Below are 25,659 nucleotides of genomic sequence, written 5' to 3'. Positions count from 1 at the left end.
CCTCTAAAACAAGCATTTCTAAGGTTCCATACCTGTATGGTCAGACTAAGATTCCTCACTTCATAAATTGGAAAGTACTTCAAAAAAAGGGTAACCTGATCATCAAATATTTTGTGTGGTTATTTGGGGAAATTGTGAGAAAATCCACAAAAACTGGTTAGGTAGGGCTAATTGGGGCTGTAGGGCTACTAAGCCTAGAAAATAGGGAAAGGAAGGAGCAATGGGAAAAAGAACCAAACCCCTAATAAAAACTAGTTGAACACTCTTGGAAAACATCAAGAACACTTACTTCAACCTCTAAAAACATTTATTAAGATCTTGAGTGTGGAAGGTTGGATTTACTCCTGTGAATCTTAACCATGCATGAGCAACTAGTGAGCACATCTTGATTGGGAGCACTCCTAGAGAGTTGAGATGTCTAAATTGACTATTAGACCAGATGAACAATGAAGGGAGCCCACTAGGAAAACACTTGAATGCAATTAGACAAGGAATTAACTCTCTTTGAGTACACCTCCCCATCACTTACCCTTATCCTTATCTGGTTCATCCCGTTTCACCTCTTCTTTCTTCTCTACCTCAACAGATATGGATTCAACTTCTTTAGGTGCCTCCTGTGCACCAGCATCACCACTTGGTGCACCATCCTCTACCTCTATTGGTTTATCACTTTCTTTTGCTGGCTCAACCTTATCAGAAGCTAAAATTTGTTGTTCACCAACATCTTGAGTATCCTCTTCTATATTTACATTGTCTGCTAGAGGATTCTATGATAGGGTGGTATTCATTTGAGTGGTAGTATCTACAAGCCAGTTCTCAGTGAGAAAATTTTTCCAAATTTTACTCGTTTCTCTCATTATTTCATCAACTTGGCCAACCATCAAACTGTTGACCCTATGCTTACTTCTAAATTCCTTCTTATTTTCTTACAAAAATAATTTGTGAATTTCTTCTATTGTGATAATGGTGCACTGATTAACCAGTTCAGTCTCCTTTATTTCTCTATCCATTTGGCTTGCAAATTTTCTCCAAGCATCAATTAGGCTATAAAAGTCTTTTGGAAGATATTTTTCTATCTCAATTATTGTTTTACTAAATACATCCATATACAAGATTACAACTTCCTCAATCTGTCTCTAATCCTTATCATTCATATTTACATAATATACAAGGATATTCTTCAAATTCCTATCTTTAATAATTTCATCGATTAATTCCTTAGTAGATAGAGGAGGTATAATATGATACTCTATTTTAGAGGATTTTATCTTACCAGATTCTATAGTCTCATCCAGATTTGATTTTGTCTTATTTCCTTTCATGGGCTTACCTACCTTACAGAATCAGATCTTTCCTTCTTCTTCCTCGGCTCCTCCTTCTCACCACTAGATTGGGGTTTTCGGATCACTCTAGAAAATTCACCTTTCTTTGGTGCCTTGTGAATTTCTGAGTTAGATTCAGTCTCTGATTCCACCGAACAACCAACTACATACTCTCTTTGTATCTTCTTATTCTTCCTCATAACACTTTTCCCCTCAGTAGATACACCAGATGGCTCGAATTAAGTAGGAGGTGTCTTCATCTAAGCGGGAGAAGGTCCTATCACTTTTATTTTAATGAGAGATGATGCAGGCTTCTATTTCTTTCTTTTTAAATTACATCCCTTTCAGCCCTAGCAACCCCGACTCTTTCTTGAGGATGACCTTCCTCAACAAAAATTTCTTGCACAATCTTTGGCACCTTCCTCTTCCTCAGTGGTTCAAAGAACTTGGAGTGCAACTCTATTGATTTATCTTTGTAAGTTTCAAACCTCTCCTCCTTGGTGTCTTCCGAAGCATTCAACAATTTTTGTGCATATGCATCCAAGGTATCCTCATCAACTTCATACCCCATTGGTATTATCCATATTGTTCAAGGTTAAACTAGTTCCATTAGACATTAATCTTTATTTACCATGAAGAAAATTATCCCCTCATATTTCTTAACATTTTTTTGGGGGATCCTCACTCTCTGTTTCATTTTATATTGAAATTTTTTAAAGAAAGCCCACAATGTATAATTTTTATTGTGTTGGCTCCCAACACTATCAAGTCCTTTCTTTATCTTTGCGCAACTGTTATGTCATAAGCCCATTGTACCTTGCCGGTTCTGGGGATTTTGTTCATGAAGTTTAGCGCTAGACAGATAATCAAATATCTAAATTTAAAAACATGTTTCTTATCTTGTTTAATCTTTTTCAAATTTATTAGTAAATCCTCCAGCAACACACAACACAGGTCATAGTGTTTGTCTTCCTTGACCATTTTATAAGAATCATGAATTGTAGTGTCAAATACCAAATTCAATTTGTTGGATTGATACACGTTCTAAACAATTAGCATTGCAACAAATATAACATCATCTTCTTTAATCATGTTGATCTTCTTCGATGGCCCATCAAACTCTACACAAGTTAGTTTGTTTACGGTAGGGTTTGTGACCTTCCACAACCTTAGCTTCTCACGGGTTTGATTCAAATAGGTAACATCCTTAATAGCTTCAGCGGTGATCTTGTAAGGTTTCTCTAGCCACATAAATTCAGCATGGATCCTACTCACCACATATCTTACCCACTCCTCATTAAAAGTTGGAAAGTTCACAAATTGGGTGAAACCCTTTTTCTTTAGTTGTTCAAATTTTGGCTTAGGTTTGTTGATATCATCCATGATTTTGTTTGTGTATAGGTCCAATATGTCTCCTCAACCAATTTCTTCAATTTCACAGTGAATATAAGCTCAAACATCATAGACATGCAAGACTCCATGTGAAATGAAGGAAAATGCTCCAACTGGGTCGTCTTCCATCGATTTGTAAGGGCGTTTTTTGAATACACTACATTTCATGTTCTTAAATTCAACCACTAGTGGAGTAGTAATGGAAGATGTAGATGCCATTTTAGAAATCTTAGAAAATTGGACTTAGAAAGATTCCCTTCAAAAAAATACCTTAACCAATTGGCAAATGCCCTAAATCGCTTCGCCAGAATGCTTTTAGCTCTTTGATCACCTATAAACTCTGATCACTTAGTTCTTTAGTTCAAAAATACTAAATATTCACAAAGTGAGGAATGATTCTCATACTTTCCCTTTCAGCTTTGAAAATCCTACTTTCACATTGAAATAAATGCGCTTCAAATATTCAACTGGATGCTCTGTTCTACTACTGGATGCCAAAATTAGCCATCTGAGTTCCGTATATCAACTGCCATCTATAATCCATTCACTACAGATCTCATCAAGGGGTACTACAAGATTTGCATTGATTTGCTTCCCCCTAAGGCCAAAAGTCCTAGTTACTCAATGAAGATTCTACATCAGATTCAGGTACAGATTCAATATCTGGCTTAGATTCATCCTTCTTTACCCACATCTTCTTATGCTGGTCTATGATCTCATCTACTTTTGCCTTTCCCTTTTCATTTGATTTGTTCTTGTCAACCAGAGCACTATTTTTGCTTCTGCAAAATTTTGCAATCTGACTGGTTTCAATGCATGCAATTCAAACAACATTATTCTTCATAGGTCTGAAGTTCATCTAGTTTTGTCTTGTCCTGCACTGATGAGAGATATGTCCAAACATTCCACAAAAATAACATCTTTTGTTCTAAAAGTTATTTATTACTGCTCTAAACACATTTGACTTGTGTCCAAAATTATTGTATATGAAACACTAACCAGTAAAGGTAGAAAAATTATTCATATTTTTCATCATTCCATTATTCATCCTACTTCTACACTAACTTTCCATATGACCAAATTTGTTGCAAGTAAAACATCTACCATTGAATTTATGAGCATTAGGTTGTCTTACCGGAGGATTCTTGCTCTTTTTCTGATCAAGTTTAGCATTGCCTTGTCTAGATCTGGAGAATTCACCTTTCTCAAATAATAGGCCTCGCATATCCTTTCCATGTCTTTGACTTTCCAACATCTCATCAAGTCTTGTTGAACTAGCTTTAAATTTGTCTTTGTATTTGGTGTAGGAGCACCTAGTTTTGCTTATACTCTCCATTTTTAGTATTTTTCATGCTTTAGTGTCTTGTTAGTTTTGAAATGTTGTCATAGGTTGTGTTTAGTCATTTCATAAGTGTTTGATCTCATTTTTTTATTGAGAGATCAAGTTTTTCTTCTTAGGGCTTGAATTGTCAATTTTGTGCTTCGAAGCCAAATAAGGCTAAAAAGTGAAAAATTACCTTATAGGCCTAGAAATGCTTTGGAAAGAATTTAAACATGTTTAGAAAGTGTTTTTAATTATTCCTAGGTGGTTCTGGAAGGTTGGTTGTGTTGGGTTGCTCAAATTGCCACTTGGAGCAACAAAAGTTATCATTTTGGACACTTTTTTGTAAAAAGAATATAGAAATGTTAGGATTCCCAAAGATACTGAGAGGGGGGGTGAATCAGTATCTAACCGGTTTATCCTCTTACTTGACTTAAAACATGAAAAGCATATTAAAACTGTGTCTCGATAAACTAGAAATAATGTAGTAAACAAGAATAACAATAACCAATTGAGAAGCACACCATAACACAGTATTTTAACGAGGAAACCTGGTGTGGGAAAAACCTCAGTGGGATTTGTGACCCATAATATTCTCTTACTCACCAATAAGGTAATATTACTCTTACAATAGGAACCTGCACATGCAGGAAGGCCAAGTGCCTAGAGCTCACTGCTCAATTACAAAAGAAGTCACACTGACTTACAAAATTGGATTATACTAATCCAATGTCTTGTACTACTTCAGATGAACATTTTGCTATGCTAGATTCATTACCGGTTTAAGCTCTACTACAACATAAACCCTTAACCAATATTTTGTATATTAGGTCTGCTTATTTCACATCCTATATCACACTTTCTATTACAAAATGATCTCATACATATATGAGTCATATTACAACTCGCCATGTCGACTTACAATGATTTTACAATTAATTACAAAATACATTTTAAATGAAATTGAAGTCCGCCAAGGTGCCGGTATCCTTCCTTTCACTGCTAGTGTTCTGTGTGCCGTTGTAGAGTCTGTCTATTGATGTTAGTGCCAGTATCATATGATTCCAACATTGCCATCAATGACAAAACCTTCAATCACCTACAATTTCTCATTGGAGTGTGCATTTGCCAACAATCTCCCCCTTTGGCATTGATGGCAACACTCATGGGAAAAATTGTATGCTCAAAAAATGTATGCTCCCCTGAAGCAGATGAAGTCCCTTCCTTCTGACCATTTTTCTCATCCCACTACTCCCCCTTTGACATCAATGACAAAGGTTGTCATTCACTATCAGTGGATCCCTACCTGGATTGTTGTAACCGGTGGGTTACAATCTGAAAGATATCTATCAAAACTAAATTTATGCCATTGCTGAATGTTTTTCTATCTTTTATTGCCTCTTTTGTTCTCTGCACTGTATTAGTGAGTATATGCATTTTCTCTTACAGTGTCTTCAGTTAGGGAACTAGAGCTTCAGATATTTCTTTTCTCAAGGAAATAAAATACTCTAGTCTTGGACTAAGTCTGCATTTCAAGTCCTTTGCCTTATCCTTTATTCCCTGTTGTCATTTTCTAGTTTCTTGATTTTCTCTTCCTATTCTGCAATCTTCTTTTCTAACTCAAAAAATGAATCTAATGTTCCAATCAGATTGTCAGCAATATTATTTATCTTTTCTTGTGCTTTGTTGATCTCCTTGTCAAGATCCTCTGTTAGGACATTCATTTTGCAAGTATCCCTGTACAGTTTCTTGAAGTCATAGATTATTTCTCCAAGTTCTGGTAAAAGGGTGTCCATTTCTTCCTTGTTCTCCTTTACAATATCCTCAGATAATTTCTCTTTTTCCTTTATCATTCTCTCCTTAAATGTATCCTCATTTATTTGATCAATAGTTAGTAGGTTGTCGGTGATGAAATTAGACAATGTGTCTAGTTGACCTAAAGAATCTTTATGCTCAACACTACATTTTTGTGCTATCAATTTAAGAATTGGTATTGCATCATCAATAGCCTTATAGGCTTGTGCATTGCATTCTGTGATCTTCTTTATTGAATCTAACAAGACCTATGTTACATATGTAGGTCTGAATTCTACCATAGCTATACTAGATGTTTGTCCAACAATCTTTACAATAGCCATGCTACCAGTTGTAGTTATTACCTTGCTTTATTGAACCTCTAGTAGGTCTGTCTGTGTTTTCATTTCTACAAGGAAACGTTTATGCTTTTCAGTTTGGGTCAGTTGCTCTGTCTCTGTCTGAACTTGTGCTTCAACCTATACTAGTTTTGGTTTCTTTGTGTCTCAGAGGGTTTCTCAGATGTAATCTTTGTCTGTACCTCTAAAGTTTCCTTAGCCAGTTCTTCAGATGGTTTATCTATTGTATCTACTGGTTTCTCAGTGCTATTCTCTGTCAATTGCTCTACTAGTGCTATTTTTTCTATGTTTGTCTTAATCTCTATAGCCGATGATGCAGTAGTCATATTTTTTCCTTTATCCTTAATGGTTTCTCTGTCAACCACAATGTTAATTTCCTGAGTGTCTACATTTTCTATATACAAAATTTCTAATATAGGGTTTGTGTCTTCTTCTGGAGTCTCCATACTCTTTGTGGCCGGTTGATTTTTAGTAGTGTCTATCGGTGGAGTATCTAAAAGAGGTGGGGGCATATTGTCAGTTATTTTTAAGCTTGGTGGTCCACCTACCTTACTCGTTCCCTTATCTTTTTGCTTTTGATATACTTTGATAGTCTTAGGTCTAAGTAATTCTTCCTATTTTTCTTTCTCCACAAAGAAAATATCCCATGCATCATTAGTTTCCTCAGAAACTTCATTTACTCTTCCTACCATTAATGCTACATGTCGTTGAGCAGTAGAAAAGATTGTATGGTTAGCCTCACTGATTAATTTGTCTATTTCATCAGGTGAGTTAACTGGATGCACTGCCAGCAATTTTTCAATCTTAATCTTTTTATCCAGTTCAACAATAGCTAATCTTCTAGCTTCTAATCTCCTATACAAGTCATTTGGAATTTCATCAACAATTTCGATTAAGAATTTCTTGTATATATCTAAGTGTAAAATTACACTGTTCTCTATGCTTTCCTTATCATCAGTTGATAGTGTATTGGACATTTTATTGATGTTCTTCAACATACCATCCGCTGTGATTTCACTAAGAAGTTTGTCTAGAGGAGCAATAGTCTATTTCACCTTCTTCTTCTTAGGAGTCATTTCTTAAACAGAGGCCTTACTGCCTGTTGCTTCTGTCTTGTCCTTTTTGGTGTAGGTACTGGTAAGGGTTTTCTTTTCCTTTCAACCCTTTTAAATACAACAAGTATATCACTTTCAGAAGAAGTTCCAATTGGCGAAAGATGAGTTTCCGATTGAGGTGCTTCCAACTCACTTTCATTTATGCCAGTTTGTCTCAAAACATCTTCCTTGATTGCCTTTGCCTGTCGGGTTCCTTTTCTAATAGTTGCTTCAACTTTCTTAACCCTTTTCCTAGATTGAATAGTACTTTCAGTTATTTCTGCACTACCAAATATTTTCTCTTCTGTTTGCTTAGGAGCTTCTAGGAGGGCTTTTGCATAAGTTTCTATGATGTTGTCATCTATTTCATAGCCCATTTCAGTTACCCATATGGTTCTAGGGATAACTGCCTCCATCCAAATTTCATCTTTCTTGATCACAAAATAGATTTCCTTTTGATACTTATCCACAATAGCTTGTGATAGTCTTACTCTAGTCTTCATTCGAGCCTTCAATGCTTGAAAATGCTCATTTATGTTTTTCTCCCTATTCTCTCCCATATTGTTCAGTAGATCTAATAGTTGTTTTCCTACCGGTATGTCAAAGCCAAACTCTCTAGCACCAATACCGGGTACTTGTTTGGTTATGTACAACATCAAACAAACAAGTAAGTTTCTGAATCTGAATGTTCCTTTCTTATCTCCTTTAATCTTTCCGAAATTGTCTATCAACTCATCTTTAAGCCATTCACATATATATATATTCTTGCATTATCATTGACCATATCATAGGCACTCTTGATACATAGGCAAGAAACTCAGTTTAACCTATTTGCATGTGTAGACTTATAACCTAAGATCATACTGATAAATTTCACATTAATGTCTTTTACATCGTTTACCCTTAAAGACCTTTTATCAAATGTTGCACCAGTTAGTTTTGTCACTGTGTCATTTGAGACCTTCTTTGTTTTGTCCGGTCTGTTACCAGTGGAGGGTAACCCTATTACAACTTTTACTACTTCTTTTGTGATTTTATGAATAAAGTCTAACCAGAAAAATTCACCATGTACTCTTCTTAACACAATCCTTATGATATCCTTGGGAAAATTTGGGATACTAACAATTTTAGTGAAACCTAGGGTTTCTACTATCTTATGTTCAAGCTTGACATTTCTAGATTCATCACAAATCAAGGTCTTATACATATTTTTAATCTCATCATCACCTAGTTCATCGATACCACAATGTATATAAATCCTAGAGTCTTCAGCATATACTACTCCTTTAGGAATTTGAGAAAATGCACCTATGCTATCATCTTTCTTTGCAATTTTAGGAACTAGTTTGAAAACGGGTCTAGGGTGCTTAATAACCTCAACAATGGTAGGTTTTGCAATAAATTCAGGAGTGGATGAAGATGCCATAGCTTAAATACCTCAATCTACCTTAAGGATGAATGCTTTGATGGATTGTTTCACTTCTTTGCTTGGAATACCTTCGCTCAGGAATTTTCGTGCTCTCAAGGATTTGAATGCTTGGTGAATGAAAAAGGAGCCAAAACACTTACTTTATAATGTTTTTTTTTGCTAATTACCACATTTAATGCTCGTCGGTTAAGTCACAACTTAAGTCATTTGCCAGTATAGAAGCAATTTCAACATCTCACCATCAACTGAGGGAATAATAGAAAGTTTTTCATTTTGTTGCTAAACCCCCAAAGGATTTTTCTTCAGTTAGATGAAGAGTCTCCTACCGGTGGAGTGTTACTCTGTTCTACCAGTGGAGGAGTATTCCCATCAACATTTAGATCTGAGTTTCTGATCCATGGTTTTGAGAATTCTTGCTTTACCTCTTCAACTTTTTCTTTACCTTTCAAACTAGGACCTTTGTTATTTCCCGGTGATGCCTTAATTCTACAAAATTTTGCAATATGTCCAATTTTGTTATAGGCATAACAATTCACATTGTTCATCTGAATAGCTTTCCCATATCCTATGGCGGTATGTGTTCTGCATTGATTAGATAAGTGTCCAAATCTTCCACAAACATAACATCTTACATTAATTCTGCAATTTTTTCTATTATGACTAACTTTGTTGCATTTAGAACATTGAATGGTGGGTGTATTACTGTTTTGATGATTTCTATATCTACATTGATTTTCTCTATGACCATACTTGTTACAGTTAAAGCATTTTCCATTAAATTTTTAAGCAGTAGGTTGTCTTACCGATTTGCTATGATCATGATTGTTTGAAGTACCAGAGCTTTCACCAACTTCAAAGCCAAGGCCATTTGTATCACCATTAGGTTTTTGATTCTTCAGCATGTCACCAAGTTCTTCTGAACATTTCTTGAATTTCTCCTTGTGTTGATTTGTAGTAATCAGTTCATTCTCTAAGATTCCTTTCTCTCTCATGAGTTCAGTTCTATCATTTAGTCTTCTAACCAAGTCTTCTTCATTCTTATTGCTATCTTTAATTTCTTTACAAAATCTCATAGTCTTGTCCTGCATCTCATTCTTTGTTGTACTAATTTCTTGTCTTAGCTTGTTTACCAGATCATTAAGAGTTTCCTTTTCATTTTCCTCATTCTACATTTTTTCACATAGTTCTCTTCTCTTGTTCCTTGCAATAGTAAAATTATCTTGAAGTGCTTGAATAATATCCTGCACAACCTTTAGATCATCTTCAAGTTTGATATTTTTCACCTTTTCTGCATCATAGTCTGTAAGAGTTGTTTCCAATTGCTTTCTCAAGTTTTCCATCTCTATCGGTGACAAGATCTTCCTCCAGCTGTAAGGCTTCTAAAAATAGAGGATTGTTAGGATTTCCAAGGATACTACGAGGGGAGGGGGGGTGAATCAGTATCTAACTGGTTTATACTCTTACTTGACTTAAAACATGAAAAGCATATTAAAACTGTGTACCGGTAAACCAGAAATAATGCAGTAAAGAAGAATAACAACAACCACATGAGAAGCACACCATAACACTATATTTTAATGAGGAAACCCAGTGTGGGAAAAACCTCGGTGGGATTTGTGACCCACAATATTTTCTTACTGGCCAAAAAGGGAATATTACTCTTACAATAGGGCCCTACACATGCAGGAAGGCCAAGTGCCTAGAGCTCACTGCTCAATTACAAAAGAAGTCACACTGACTTACAAAATTATTTATACTAGTCCAATGTCTTATACTACTTCAAATCAACATCTACTATGCTAGATTTAATACCGGTTTAAGATCTGCTACAACATAAACCCTTAACCAATATTTCGTATATTAGGTCTACTTATTTTGCATCCTATATCACACTTCCTATTACAAAATGATCTCATACATATATGAGTCATATTACAACTCACCATGTCAACTTACAATGATTTTACAATTAATTATAAAATGCATTTTAAACAAAATTCAAGTCAGCCAAGGTGCCGGTATCCTTCCTTTCACTGCCGATGTTCTGTGTGTCAATGTAGAGTCTGTCTGTCGGTGCCAGTCCCAGTATCATATGATTGCAAGGTTGCCATCAATGACAAAACCTTCAATCACCTACAATTTCTCATTGGAGTGTGCATTTTCCAAAAGAAAATGCCTTATGTCTTTACAGGACTTGATAACCACCTCAAAATTCTATTTATATGACTCCCTCTTCTTGGTATAGGGTTGGATTTTGTACTTTCTATCATAATTAATCAAAAGGGCAGCAATTTACTGATTTTTCTAATGTTTTGCGCTTCATTTTGTACAACAGTCCATACTGGGGTTATCATTTCTATACTATACCTTTTTGGTAGTGATCTTGGTTTATATTCAATGCACTTTATGTAATTTCTTTGTAGGTTGTGCATTTGGAAGTTGGTTTTGTAAAATTGTTTCATTTTTGCTCTTTGGTTGCTCGGTCAAGGGTTTTGGCCTCCAAAATGCATCAACTTGTCTAATTCTAGGATTGGGCTCCCATTGATGGACTTATAGAAGTTGTGTTTCTCATATACAGTGTAAATAATTCATGTTTTGGCTAGGGTTGTGCAAAAGAAGTGCTTTTGAGTTCATTGTAGGCAAGTTGGAGATGGATTTGGCTAGCAATGTGAACAAAGACTCAAACAAGTTTGTGCTCGAAGGTCAATTGAGTGAAAAAACTTAAGGCAGAGGTCTGCACTAGTTTCCTTGGAGTTTTAGATGTATTTGGAGCTCCAAACAATGTTTATTTTACCTTGCAAGTGTGTTGAGTTATAGCTGGCAGCAAGTACCCAGTTTTGGGGAATTTAATATCTTTTGCATCCAAATTTGATTAATGAACATATTCATGCTTTGAACTCTTGTGGAAAGTGTCGAAAAAGTGTTTTGAGATTTTTACAAACCTTGGTGAATTTTTCCTTTAAATTCTAACCCTTTCAAAGTTGAGCAAAATAGTGAATTTGATAGTGACAGTGCATTTAAGAACCATTTTTCAATTTGCATAGCAAGTGTTTCATGTAATGTCATGCAGGACAGAGTTGGGGAAGTGCTCAAAATGATGTGGCAGAGGTTCTTCAATAGTTTTTAATCTTGGTTTAAGGTGTAAGAGAGACTTCCTATGCTGCATGAACAAAACCCTCTCGAATCCCTCCTTTCTTGCCTAAAATTATGGACAGTCATTAAACCACCTTCTTAGGAGCTAAGACCTCAAACATCTTTGATTTTGGACCTTGTAGACACCTTCCAAAATAGGTTCCAAGGTTGTTTTAGCCATCATTTCACTACACAAGTAGAAATCACTCCAATTAGGCCTCCACGGGCTAGTAGCCTTTTAGCCCTATTTTGACAAAAAAGTGAAACCGATTGCCTATATGATGTTAGAACATTTGCAAAATCTTGATGGATTGTTGAAATACACAAAATGGCCTAATTCAATCAAAATTGACAGTTAAGGCATCATTTTGGGGTGTGGACCTATGGTGGGGGACTTGAGTAACATTGAGGAAGCAAGCTAGAACAAAGTTGTATAACACACAATAGGGTGGTTGTTTGGGGAGAGGTGTGGGTGTTGAAGTTTGATGTTTCCAAACACTAATTGAACACAAAAGAAAAATCATATCCTTGGGTCCACTTGACAAATTAAACCAATTTAGGCTTATTGAGTAACTTCTCACTCAATCTCCCTATCATAGTGGTATCAAAGCTTGAGAAAGATTCAGGTGAAAAAGGAAAACAAATTGAACTAGGATCAATAGAATCCTTAGAAGAAAACATGGTGACTAATGCTGAGTTAGCCAAGAAGAAGAAAATAGAGCACTCAAAGAGAGGTTGGCGCAGCTAGCAACAAAAATAGTTGAAGTTGAAGTTAAGACTAAAGAAGTCCATGATAAGGTTGGAGATAAGGGAAAAATGGTGGCAACAGAAGATGAGGTTCCCATACCTGACCCTATTCTTGAGAAAGAACCATTCATGAAGGATTTGAGAGCCATGAGTGGTATAACCTTAGAGAGAGTGGCTTTTTTTAGTGGAAAGATGGATCCAGATGCTCTTATAGAATGGATTGAAGGCCTGGAAAACCATTTTGAATGTGATGGAATAACTGAAGCACAAAAGGTTAAAGTAACAAAATCAAGGTTGAGAGAGGCAACCTTAACTTGGTGGAAGTTCATCTAAGAGGAAAGGGTGAAAGAAGGTAAGCAACCAATAACCACCTAGAAAGCAATGGTAGCCAAAATTAGAGAAACCTATCTTCCTAAAGACTATGAAATCCAACTACATAGGAAAAGAAAAAACTTGAAACAAAAAGACTTAGATGTCAGTAGCTACATTGAGGAGTTTCAAAAACTATGTATGAGATCCAAGGTAGTAGAGCATGAGAGTATAAAAGTAGAAAGGTATTTGAATGGACTGAGATGTATCATACTAGAAGAGATGAGTTTTTTGTGTCAACATACAGTTCACAAGTGTTATCAACTAGCACTCAAAGTGGAAGAAAAGAATAAGAAAAAGAAAGAAGAAAGCGACAAAGGTAGAGGTGGGGGTAGAGATGGTAGAGGCCATAGAGGAAGTTTTTGGTGGAAGGGGAGATCAAAGGTCCCAAGGAGAATCCAAACTTATTGAGCAAATTGGGGATTCATATAGCAAGAGAAGCTATAGAGGAAGGGGATCTAGCAACCCAGGTCGAGGTAGATCTAGTGGGCTAGGAAGAGGGTCCTACTTCTCCACCATGAAATTCTACAACTATCAGAAGTTGGGGCACCTTGCCTACAGATGTCTAGAGAAACCCACTTCATCACAAGGAGTTGAAAGAAAAGTGAATTATGTGCAAGAAATTGCAGCAAGCAGCAAAGCTCAGGAAGTGAGCTTAACATTAGAAGATGGTGAGAGTTTGATGATAAGAAGAGTCTTGATAAAGGAGAAAATCAAGGAGAAACCTATTCAAAGAAGGTCATTGTTTAGAATTAATTGCAAGATCATGGGAAAGGTATGCAAGGTGGTCATTGATCCCGGATCCACAGATAACATAGTTTTAGAAGAAGCAGTGAGGAAACTCAAACTAGAAAGAATCCCTCACACACATCCCTATAGAGTCACATGGTTGAATAGGGAGCAACATGTTCTTGTCAATGAACAAAGATGGGTAGAATTCACCATAGGAGGGTATCAAGATAATATCTTATGTGATATTCTTCCAATGGATGCTTACCATCTACTTCTTAGTAGACCTTGGCAATTTGACAGGAAAGCCATACACAATGGTGAAAAGAACTCCTACTCATTTTTGAAGGATGGTGTTACATACAAAATTCAATCTTTAAATGGAGAGAAAGAGGACAACAGTTGAAATAATCAAAATGTTTTAATAGTGAATGAGAAAGAGTTTTTTAACACACTTGAAGAGGGTAAAGGAGTGGGATTTGCACTCATAGTGACACCTAAGGAAGAAAAGAAGGAGAAGAAGATTGAAATACCACAAGAAGTGCAACAAATACTCAATAACTTTAAAGAAATTATAAGGGATGGAACACCTACAACCTTACCACCTCCTAGAGCCATTAGCCATCAGATAGACTTCATACCAGGAGCCTCTTTACCAAACAAAGTGGTCTATAAGATGACACTTGAACAGAACAATGAAGTGGCAAGACAAGTGCAAGAACTCCTAGATCAAAATCTAATAACAAAAAGTATAAGTCCTTGTGCAATACCTGCCATTTTAGCACCCAAGAAAGGAGGTACAAGGAGATTCTGCACAGATTCAAGAGCCATTAATAGAATCACTATCAGGTATAGATTTCCTATTCCAAGGATTGTTGATTTGATGAATTGTTTGGGAGGTGCAAAGTATTTCACAAAAATTAACCTCAAGAGAGGTTACCACCAAATCAGGATTAAAGAAGCTGATGAATGGAAAACAACCTTCAAAACAAATGAGGGTCTTTATGAGTGGTTAGTTATGTCTTTTGGTCTTTCTAATGCCCCAAGTACATTCATGAGACTCATGAATGAAGTGTTGCATGATTTCAATGGCAAATTTGTAGTGGTGTACTTCGATGACATACTAATATTCAGTAAAAGTAAAGAAGAGCATTTGAAGCATCTTGAAATTGTTTTGAATAAGTTATATGATAAATAGCCGACAATCAATTTGGAAAAGTGTGATTTTATGAAACAAGAATTGGTTTATCTTGGCTTTGTGATCTCAGGTGGAGATTTGAAAAAGGATAAAACAAAGGTGGAATCCATCACTAATTGGCCTACACCCAAATCAGCAAGCGATGTGCACCAATGCTTGATACTATAAAATGTGGAGCTAAGGTAAAGTTTCAATGGATAGATGCAACAAATAAGTGGTTTGAACTTTTGAAAACCAAGGTTGCCTCTCAACCAGTGCTTATACTTCCTAGGTTTGACAAGTTATTTACTATTGAATATGATGCTAGTAATATTGTAGTAGGTGCAGTGTTGAGTCGGGATAATAGACCTAGAGCTTTGTTTAGTGAAAAGTTGAATGATGCTAAAAAGAAGTACTCTTCCTATGATTTGGAACTCTATGATTGAGTTCAAGAAGTTAGAAAGTGGAGACATTATTTGCTTCCAAAGGAGTTTTTTTTTTATATAGATAATCAGGCTTTGAGTTTCTTGAATTCACAAGATAAGTTAAATCATAGGCATGTTAAATGGGTTGAGTAGTTGCAATCATAAACTTTTACTCTTAAGCACAAGAAAGGGCCTTGAAGGTGTAAGAACATTATTGGCATATGTTGCTTTCAAGAACTTCAAGGTATATCAAATTTATGTCAAATATGCATTTCTGAATGAAATATTAGAAGAAGAAGTTTTCATTGAACAACTTGAAGGATTTGTTGAAGACAATAATAAAGATAAAGTATGTAAATTGAACAAAGCTTTATATGGTCTGAAACAAGCACCAAGAACATGGTATGAAATATTGCACTCTTATTTGATTAAGATTGGATTTATAAGGACAAGTGAGAACAACAATATGTACATGAAGAATGATGAAAATAGAATACTGATCTCAGCCATATTTGTTGATGATATTATATTTTGTGGAAATGACTCTTTATGCAAGAACTTTGGAAATGAAATGAGCAAAGAATTTGAGATGTCATTAATCAGTGAGATAAAGTATTTTATAGGTTTATAGATACTACAAATGAAAAATGAGATTTTCATTACTCAATCCAAGTACATAAAGGAAATCTTAAAGAAATTTGGAATGGAGGATTCAAAACCAGTAAGTACTCCTATGACTACCAACTATAAACTATCAAAGAATGATGAATCTACATCTGTTGATGAGACACTATACTGATCTATGATTGGAAAGTTGCAATATGTTGTTCACAACAGGCCAAATATAGCACATGCAGTAGGTATTGTTGCAAGATTTTCTTCAGATCCTAAGGAAACACACATGATGACAATCAAAAGAATTTTTACATACTTAAAAGGCACTGAAGATTATGGCTTAGTATATCAGAAAGGAAATGATTTTGATTTAAAAGTTTATACTGATGCTGATTGGGCAGGCAACATTGATGATAGGAAAAGCACAAGTGGAGGAGCTTTCTTTTTAGGAGAAAGACTAGTGAGTTGGCTTAGCAAGAAACAAGGATGTGTTTCTCAGTCAACAGCCAAAGCTGAATATATTGCTATAGCACTGAATTGTACCAACATTGCATGGATCAAACAACTGTTGGAAGGTATAAATGAGAAAGTTACTGAGCCAGTAACTATATTCTGTGACAATACTAGTGCCATTAATATTTCAAAAAATCTTGTTATGCACTCTAAGACAAAGTACATATCTATCAAATATCATTATCTTAGAGAAGAAGCTCAAGAGAAGAAAGTGGTGTTGGAATATGTTAGCACAAAGGAGAAAATTGTAGATATCTTCACCAAGCCACTACCAAAGGACACTTTTGAATATCTCAGAAGTAAGTTAGGGTTCCTACCCCTATCTTCAACTAACTGACCAAGTTCGGTGAAAGCATCAATCTGATGACTCTATTGAAAATCTTTTGGGAGTTGATGCTGGAGTTATACACTTTAGAATGTTTTTTAAAAGTGTACTAGAACTAATATGGGAATAATACAAATAATTATATAGGGAATAGGAATTGAAGATAAATGCTCTAACCAAGACTCAGTTGATACACAACAACAGGAAATAACTTCTTATGGAAAGAAATTATATTTTAGTTCTTTTTTTTTTTTTTGGCATTGTTGTCAAAGGGGAAGAAGACCTGCCAAGGGGGAGAAGACAAGAAGACCTACCAAAGGGGGAGAAGACTAAGAGAGGACTACATATTGAAATAAAGACCGAAAATAGAAGAGAAGTCTAATGTATGGGGGGGAGCATTTCAAGCATTTCAGAATCACAGCAATCTGAATCTTTTAAAGGTCAAATCAATTGGTTTTGCCATCAATTCCAAAGGGTGAGATTGTTGGCAATATTACATTATAACAGACAATGAAAGATTGTTGACATTTCAATAAGGATATTAAGAAGGTTGTTCATGATTATGGACATAACTGATTAAAGATGTTTTACTATCTTGATATTATTGTTTTGTCATTGATGTCAAGAAATTGATTTTCTAATTCAGTATGATGTTGCCATATCTTGAGAAGTATGATATGAAGATTATAAAGAAGTCAGTAAAAGACACAGGAAAGAATATGATGAATAAGGGGATAAGTTATTCAATGGGAAACTACTACTGAGTCAGACAATGATGAGATCATGATGTTTTAGATTGTTTTAACATCATACATATGTTGTAAAATGTAAAGGTTAATACTATACTATGTTACCAGGAAAAGAACCTAGTCGGTAAACCCTAAGGAACCTAGTCGGTAAACCCTAAGGTTATCGCTATCGATTAATGAAGGCAGAATGTCTACCGAGTGAAGTTTAGTATTCACTGAGTTACAACCGAGTTATAACAGAATGCATTAAATGTTTACATGTGATATTTAACGAAGGAAGCTGATCAGCTAGAGCGAATTAAATGATTGGTAAACTATGTATGAAGATTGTTAAAGAATCTATGGTAAAGAAAGATCGGCAGGAAGATCTACAGCTCAAATTGAACCGCAATACCCTAACACAAGTTCCAAGGTAAATATGCAAGTTCCAAGGTGGGGTAAAACATTTTCAAATTGAAGAATACATTGAACCTAGACAAGATTGAAGATCTGATGGCTATGATTGATCATGGGAAATGTGATCAATAAGATTAAGTGGTTAGAAGATTGTTTATAAATAGGAAACTATTGATAAACAACATATACAGGCAAGTGTATGCACAGGGATGCTACATAGTGATTACTGAGCATAGAAGCTTGAAGACCTGTTAGAATAACAGAGTATAGATGCCTAGCAGAGGGACAAGATAAGTTCTATGTCTAGATTGTATTGAACAAATAGGAATCTGCTTTAGCATTTTAGATGTGAAGTTGCAGATAGATTTTTATTACTGTTATTTTATGAAAGTGATAGAAAATCTCTTAACTGAGTAGACTTAATAGTCTTATATGTAAATCCTCTAGCAAGGTGACAATCTTATTGAGTGTTTGAAATCCTTTGACAAGGTCACTTCTAACAAAGTGAAGATCCTAACAAATCTGGGGGAAATTCCTTAACCGGGTCACATCTAACAATGTGTTTGTAATCATTAACAGGATTTGCTTTTAATTGATCATACTCTAGAAGAGTATATTTCTTAGCGGGTCTGAAATCCCACAGTGGTTTTTCCCTATTTGGGTTTCCACGTTAAATCTGGTGTTATGAGGTTTATATTGTTCATATGCTTTTGAGTTTGCATGTTTGATAGTTTTTGGTTATATGACTGATATATATGTTACCGAGGTTGAATCTGATATTTTTATGGATGATTAAATTTGTATGATTTACCCCCCCCCCCCTTCTCATCTTGTTGGCTATTGGATCTGTACTTATATTAAGTATCAAAACTATCATCATCGAGATCACAAAAAAAGTCACCAAAAACACCATAATCATCAGAGATCGTTCCAGATCAAAGCATTATTGAAATGCCATGTTATACCTTATTTCATCAGTTAACTGTCTATCGGTTACCTCCATCTTCCGAATAATTTGGATCATGACTGTCAGATCAAATCAATGTGAAGATTTGTCATCAATGACAACCCTAAATAAATAATCAACCATGGGAAGTCTCCTAAAATTGTTGGATGAGTGTCAATTGCCAACAATCTCCCCCTTTGTCATTGATGGCAACACCTGTGAAAAATGGCTAAGTGTTAAAACCTGTACAATCAGATGAAAGAATAAAAGAATTTGAGAATTCTAAGGCTCCCCCTTAGATAAAAAATCTATCAATCCACAATACATCAGATTGTACACTCCATATGTACAATTAGTCTGTACACTATACATTTTTCACCTCATCTCTCCCCCTTTGATAGATATGCCAAAGATAGGGTGTGTACCAAAATTGCATGTACATATATATATATACACACTCACCAGAGGATTAAATCTATACATGCTTCAATATATCTACATATGCCATCTTCAGGAACCCAAGATATGTGTTTCATCATGTTCGTAACAACTCCAAAATTGAAAAAAATCATTCAAAATATAAGCATGAAATTATATATTTGTGATCTCAATAGGAGTCTCCTAAGACATGTTTTGAATGCAGTCCATCTTATGATACACTAGGGTGTCCAACCGGGGACTAATTAAGTTCCGAAGTTTACCTGATCACCTAAGCATCCTCTCCTTTTCCTTCTCAAAATTCCTAATATGCTCATTTATATTCAAAATTTGTCCCTCAATACTGCCGGTTAAATTGGTTGTGGGATCATAGTCCTAAGAAATCAGAGCTAGCAACCCTTTAAAATTCTTTATCTGCTTGTCTATCTTAGTAGTAAAATTGATCAAAATTAGATAAGACTTGTAAATCTGACCACCTTCCACCACGGCTTCATCAATCAGTTTTAACTCTTTATCTAGTTGTGCCTTATCATTACTAATCATTTGCAAAAAAAATTGAATTTTAGCATCCTTAAACTTCTCCATAGCTTGTCAACTAATTCTTTAGATAAAGAATCAAATTTGGTGGATATATGATCAATTAAATTTTTAATCTTACTAGATGAACTGGTACTCGCATCAAGTTGTAGATCTGGTAGCACCTGTTCGAAAACTTTAACATATTTTTCAATGAGTTTCTTCTCTTCTTATTCCGATTGCTCTAGCTCTCAACTGGCTTGCGCCTGAAGAGAAGCAATAGCTATCATTCTCTCAGCCAGAGACATTTGGTCAAAGGTTCTATCAAAATTGATGTTGAACTATGGAAAACTCCTTAGGCTTTGGGTTTTTCTAGTGTCAATTGCTACAAGTAGCAGAGTCTTCATACCCTTACTGGTGCAGGAGCCCCTAGTTTTGAGTAAAAATTCTTCATTTTGGTGTGTTTATTCATAGTTTGGTTTGTTATGGTGAATAAGAGTCTTCTCTTAGGTCCTCATATGTTTTTGAAATGTTTTGATATGTTGATTGTACTTAGAACAATGCATGTGCTCAATTTTGGCTTGTAAGCCCTTATAAGCCTAAAATGGCATAATCTTGCATTTTGATGTAAAATGCCTTGAATAGGCCTATTTGGAATTGGGACATGTTAATTTAATGGTCTTTAGTCATCTTATATGGTTTGGAGGAGAAAACAAAGCATGTAAGGCAAGAATGCACTTTTTGGCAAAAATTGTCAAAGTTGCTTGACGACTTTTTGCAATGTTGAGCAACTTTTTGCATTTTTGAGCAAAGGGTTGGTTAGTAAAATGATGGAGAGGTAGTTAGGAAAAAAATGGCATATAAATTCCTTGAGAATGAATTTAATGAGGTTGTTGAATGCCTGGAGTAGATTGGAATACAAATTGGAGACCATTTTTTAGTTTTACCTTGCATTTTTCAAGAATTAGAGCAGGAGTTCGTAATTAATGGATTGATTGCATTTCTATTATTTTATTGTTGTTTTTTACATGTTATTGTAGTTCTTAGGAATCATTTTGGCTAGTTTTATTGTAGGTTTGAATTGAGTTTTTCAGTTTTGCAAGCTCTCGGCCTGAGTAAGGGTTTGAGAGGCCCAAACATGGTTCCAGCTTGAAGTCCTTTGATTTCTTCTCAATAACCCTTGGGAATCAATACATGGAACCTTTTTATAGTGTACATATCCTTTATTTTCCTTTGGAGGTTTTTGAAAGGACAATGAGCATCATTTCCCAGACGAGCTGAGTCATAGCCCGGTTAGAAAATGAATGAGATTATGCAAGTGTTTGTAGGAATGAGTAGGGTTGGAGTTGCAGAGTGTTGGGAATGAACAAGTGGGGTGTGGAAGATCATATGTGTGAGTTTGGAGGTGTGGAAGATCAAGGAAGACACCTAAGCCTTGGAAAAAGACCAAAATAAGCCTAAACCCTCTAAAACAAGCATTTCTCGGGTTCGATACCTATATGGTCAGATTAAGATTCCCCACTTCATAAATTGGAAAGTAATTTCAAAAGGGTAACCAGATCATCAAATATTTTGTGTGGTTCTTTGGGTAAATTGTGAGAAAATCCACAAAAACCGGTTAGGTAGGGCTAATTGGGGCTCTAGGGCTACTAAGCCTAGAAAATAGGGAAAGGAAGGAGCAATGGGAAAAAGAACCAAACCCCTAATAAAAACTAGTTGAACACTCTTGGAAAACATCAAGAACACTTACTTCAACCTTTGAAAACATTTATTAAGATCTTGAGAGTGGAAGGTTGGATTTACTCCTGTGAATCTTAACCATGCATGAGCAACTAGTGAGCACATCTTGATTGGGAGCACTCCTAGAGAGTTGAGATGTCTAAATTGACTATTAGACTAGATGAACAATGAAGGGAGCCCACTAGGAAAACACTTGAATGCAATTAGACAATGAATTAACTCTCTTTGAGTACACCTCCCCATCACTTACCCTTATCCTTATCTGGTTCATCTTGTTTCACCTCTTCTTTCTTCTCTCCCTCAACAGATATGGATTCAACATCTTTAGGTGCCTCCTGTGCACCAGTGTCACCACTTGGTGCACCATCCTCTACCTCTATTGGTTTATCACTTTCTTTTGCTGGCTCAACCTTATCAGAAGCTAAAATTTGTTGTTCACCAATATCTTGAGTATCCTCTTCTATATTTACATTGTCTGCAAGAGGATTCTATGACTGGGTGGTATTCTTTTGAGTGGTAGTATCTACAAGCCAGTTCTCAGTGAGAAACTTTTTCCAAATTTTACTAGTTTCTCTCCTTATTTCATCAACTCAGCCAACCATCAAACTGTTGACCCTATGCTTACTTCTAAATTCCTTCTTATTTTCTAACAAAAATAATTTGTGAATTTCTTCTTTTTTGATAATGGTGCACTGATTAACCAGTTCAGTCTCCTTTATTTCTCTATCCATTTGGCTTGCAAATTTTCTCCTAGCATCAATTAGGCTATAAAAATCTTTTGAAAGATATTTTTCTATCTCAATTATTGTTTTACTAAATACATCCATATACAAGATTACAACTTCCTCAATCTATCTCTAATCCTTATCATTAATATTTACATAATATACAAGGATGTTCTTAAAATTCCTATCTTTAATAATTTCATCAATTAATTCCTAAGTAGATAGAGGAGGTATAATATGATACTCTATTTTAGATGATTTCATCTTACCGGATTCTATAGTCTCATCTAGATCGGATTTTGTCTTATTTCCTTTCATGGGCTTGCCTACCTTATAGAATCAGATCTTTCCTTCTTCTTCCTCGGCTCCTCATTCTCACCACCAGATTGGGTTTTTCAGATCACTCTAGAAAATTCACCTTTCTTTGGTGCCTTGTGAATTTCTGAATCAGATTCAGTCTCTGATTCCACCGAACAACCAACTACATACTCTCTTTGTATCTTCTTCTTCTTCATCATAACACTTTTCCCCTTAGGAGATACACCAGATGGCTCAAATTTAGTAGGAGGTGTCTTCATCAAAGTGAGAGAAGGTCCTATCACTTTTATTTTAATGAGAGAAGATGCAGGCTTCTATTTCTTTTCTTTTTCAATTACATCCCTTTCACACTTAGCAACCCCGACTCTTTCTCAAGGATGACCTTCTCAACAAGAATTTCTTGCACAATCTTTGGCACCTTCCTCTTCCTCAGCAGTTCAGAGAACATGGATAGCAACTCTATTGATTTATCTTTGTAAGTTCCAAACCTCTCCTCCTTGGTGTCTTCCGGAGCATTCAACAATTTTTGTGCATATGCATCCAAGGTATCCTCATCAACCTCATACCCCATTGGTATTATCCATATTGTTCAGGATTAAACTAGTTCCATTAGACATTAATCTTTATTTACCATGAAGAAAATTATCCCCTCATATTTCTTAACATTTTTTGGGGGATCCTCACTCTCTGTTTCATTTTATCTTGAAATTTTTTAAAGAAAGCCCACAATGTATCATTTTGATTGTCTTGGCTCCCAATACTATCAAGTCCTTTCTTTATATTTGCACAACTATTCTGTCATAAGCCTATTGTACCTTGCCGGTTCTGGGGATTTTATTCATGAAGTTGAGGGCTAGACAGACAATCAAATATCCAAATTTAAAAACATGTTTCTTATCTTGTTTAATCTTTTTCAAATTTATTAGTAAATCCTCCAACAACACACAACACAAGTCATAGTGTTTGTCTTCCTTGACCATTTTATAAGAAGCATGAATTACAGTGTGAAATACCAAATTCAATTTGTTGGATTGATACACCTTCTAACCAATTAGCATTGCAACAAATTTAACATCATCTTCTTTAATTATGTTGATCTTCATCGATGGCCCATCAAACTCTACACAAGTTAGTTTGTTTACGGTAGGGTTTGTGACCTTCCGCAACCCTAGCTTCTCACGGGTTTGATTCAAATAGGTAACTTCCTTAATAATTTCAGCGGTGATCTTGTAAGGTTGGTCTAGCTACATAAATTCAGCATGGATCCTACTCACCACATATCTTACCCACTCCTCATTAAAAGTTGGAAAGTTCAAAAATTGGGCGAAACCCTTTTTCTTTAGTTGTTCAAATTTTGGCTTAGGATTGTCGATATCATCCACAATTTTGTCTGTGTATAAGTCCAATATGTCTTCTCAGCCAGTTTTTTCAATTTCACAGTGAATATAAGCTCGAACATCATCAACATGCAAGACTCCTTGTGAAATGAAGGAAAATGCTCCAACAGAGTCATCTTCCATCAATTTGTAAGGGTGTTTTTTGAATACAAGACATTTCATGTTCTTAAATTCAACCACTAGTGGAGTAGTAATGGAAGATGTAGATGCCATTTTAGAAATCTTAGAAAATTGGACTTAGAAAGATTCCCTTTAAAAAAATACCTTAACCAATTGGCAAATGCCCTAAATCGCTTTGCCAGATTGCTTTTAGCTCTTTGATCGCCTATAAATTCTGATCACTTAGTTCTTTAGCTCAAAAATACTAAATATTTGCAAAGTGAAGAATGATTCTCGTACTTTCCCTTTTAGCTTTTGAAAATCCTAATTTCACATTGAAATAAATGCGCTTCAAATATTCAACCGTATGCCAAAATTAGCCATCTCAGTTCCGAATATCAACTGCCATCTATAATCCATTCACTACAGATCTCATCAAGGGGTACTACAAGATTTGCATTGGTTTGCTTCCCCCTAAGGCCAAAAGTCCTAGTTACTGAATGAAGATTCTACATCAGATTTAGGTACAGATTCATTATCTAGCTGAGATTCATCCTTCTTTACCCACATATTCTTATGCTGGTCTATGATCTCATCTACTTTTGCCTTTTCCTTTTCATCTGATTTGTTCTTGTCAACCAAAGCACTATTTTTGCTTCTGCAAAATTTTGCAATCTGACTAGTTTCATTGTATGCAATGCAAACAACATTATTCTTCATAGGTCTGAAGTTCATCTAGTTTTTTCTTGTCCTACACTGATGAGAGATCTGTCCAAACATTCCACAGGAATAACATCTTTTGTTCTAAAAGTTATTTATTACTGCTCTAAACACATTTGACTTGTGTCCAAAATTATTGTATATGAAACACTAACCAGTAAAGGTAGAAAAATTATTCATATTTTTCATCATTCCATTATTCATCCTACTTCTACACCAACTTTCCATATGACCAAATTTGTTGCAAGTAAAACATCTACCATTGAATTTATGAGCATTAGGTTGTCTTACCGAAGGATTCTTGCTCTTCTTCTGATCAGGTTTAGCATTGCCTTGTCTAGATCTGGAGGATTCACCTTTCTCAAATAATAGGCCTCGCATATCCTTTCCATGTCTCTGACTTTCCAACATCTCATCAAGTCTTGTTGAACTAGCTTTAAATTTGTCTTTGTATTTGGTGCAGGAGCACCTAGTTTTGCTTATACTCTCCATTTTTGGTATTTTTCATGCTTTAGTGTCTTGTTAGTTTTGAAATGTTGTCATAGGTTGTGTTTAGTCATTTCATAAGTGTTTGATCTCATTTTTTTATTGAGAGATCAAGTTTTTCTTCTTAGGGCTTGAATTGTCAATTTTGTGCTTCTAAGCCAAATAAGGCTAAAAAGCAGAAAATTACCTTATAGGCCTAGAAATGCTTTGGAAAGAATTGAAACATGTTTAGAAAGTCTTTTTAATTATTCCTAGGTGGTTTTGGAAGGTTGGTTGTGTTGGGTTGCTCAAATTGCCACCTAGAGCAACAAAAGTTATCATTTTGGACACTTTTTTGTAAAAAGAAGATAGAAATGTTAGGATTCCCAAAGATACTTAGAGGGGGG

The sequence above is a fragment of the Cryptomeria japonica genome, chromosome 9 (genome assembly GCF_030272615.1).
Source record: "Cryptomeria japonica chromosome 9, Sugi_1.0, whole genome shotgun sequence".
NCBI classification, from domain to species: domain Eukaryota; kingdom Viridiplantae; phylum Streptophyta; class Pinopsida; order Cupressales; family Cupressaceae; genus Cryptomeria; species Cryptomeria japonica.
The sequence above is the reverse complement of the archived record's forward strand: the minus strand, read 5'-3'. Positions refer to the sequence as shown.